Genomic DNA, 1,856 nt, shown 5'->3' on the forward strand with positions numbered 1-1,856 from the left:
GGTACACGAGTACAGCGGACAGATTACCGCACGTACACGCGGGTACACACAGGTGCACGCGGTACATCGCATTCGTCGCACTTGCACGTACACGACACGTACACGCGGTACACTCACGTACACCGCCGGCGTACACGAGGTACACGCACGCACGCGGGTACACGCACGCTGCACGCACGTACACGCGGGTTACACGCACCCACGTAAACGCTGGGGTGCACACACTTAGCTGGGAAACGTTGGCGCATTGCGTTTCTAGCAACGTACGTGCTACCACGTTTTCCGTCATGTCTCTTATCTCTGCGCATGTGGGTTTAATTTGGCGATATACGAGCCTCGGCGATTGCTCCATTCCATGATTCAATACGCCTATTCATTGATTCAATTTGGCAATTCATTCATTCAATTGCTCAATTGAATGTTTGAATGATTAAATTGATTGTTCAATTGAATGTTTGAATGATTAAATTGATTGTTCAATTGAATGTTTGAATGATTAAATTGATTGTTCAATTGAATGTTTGAATGATTAAATTGATTGTTCATTGAACAATCAATTGATTGTTCAATTGAACAATCAATTGACAATTGAACAATCAATTGATCAATTGAACGTTGAATGATTAAATTGACTGTTCAATTGACAATCAATCGATCAATTGAACAATCAATCGAATAATTGAATGTTTGAATGATTAAATTGGCTGTTCAATTGAAACAATCAATCGAATAATTGAATGTTTGAATGATTAAATTGACTGTTCAATTGAACAATCAATCGATCAATTGAACAATCAATCGAATAATTGAATGTTTGAATGATTAAATTGACTGTTCAATTGAACAATCAAATCGAAATGTTTGAATGATTAAATTGACTGTTCAATTGAACGTTTGAATTTTGACACATATCCCCTCCATAGCAATTCTGCCCGCTTACACTATCATCAGTGATTTCGTAAACATGGACGCTCGTGATAAGGAACTTTTTGTCAGGGCTGTCCCACATGCATCCGTGATTAGTACGTGTGTTTTACTCCTATTTTCATGTTTAGTCCGTTGCCGTGGTTTACACCGCCGGACACCTCCGTTTCATCTTCCTGGATGACATTTACGGCACGTAAATGATACGTTGATACATATCAACAAACGATTTCAAGTCTTGTTTGTAATGTAACCAGCAGTGATATTGGACAAACTAATACGCGTTTGGCTATAAGGTAATGTACTTTAAACTACCACAAGGTGCCAGTTACTCTAGCATTCGTCAACATTGCATAATCAATGGGCCTATTATTCCTTTAACCTTATACTGGAGGACTTATGCCAGAGACGATCATTGGGGCCCCCACTCCCCCAGCTTCCTTCATCCACGAACTCCCTGCGCTTGTTTATTGGCATGGATGTCACTCGTGACGCTGTGTTACCGCTGTGTCTCGTCCGCGTGCTGTTTTGCCGTAGCTTGCTTGCTTTCTGCGGCATCCCTCCCCTCGCGCTCCGAATCATCACAAGCTGTGTATTATTGTCAGAGAGAAAGATGTGCTGTGTCGCACCGCGCGCGGGAGGAAGGAGAGAGGGAGAGGGATGATGAAGCAGGGGAGAGGGAGAGGCGGATGGATGAAGCAGGGGAGGGGGAGAGGGAGAGGGGATGGATGAAGGCAGGGGAGAGGAGAGAGGAGAGGGATGGAATGAGGGCGGGAGAGGGGGAGAGGGGAGAGGGATGGATGAAGGCAGGGGAGAGGGGGAGAGGGAGAGGGGATGGATGAAGGCAGGGGAGAGGGAGAGAGGGGGGAGGGTCTGTGTAAACAGGCCGCGGACCAGTTGCGAGACCACATCGGGCAAACGAAAACAGAACC

Source organism: Priapulus caudatus, unplaced genomic scaffold (genome assembly GCF_000485595.1).
Source record: "Priapulus caudatus unplaced genomic scaffold, Priapulus_caudatus-5.0.1 Scaffold79, whole genome shotgun sequence".
NCBI classification, from domain to species: Eukaryota; Metazoa; Priapulida; class Priapulimorpha; order Priapulimorphida; family Priapulidae; genus Priapulus; species Priapulus caudatus.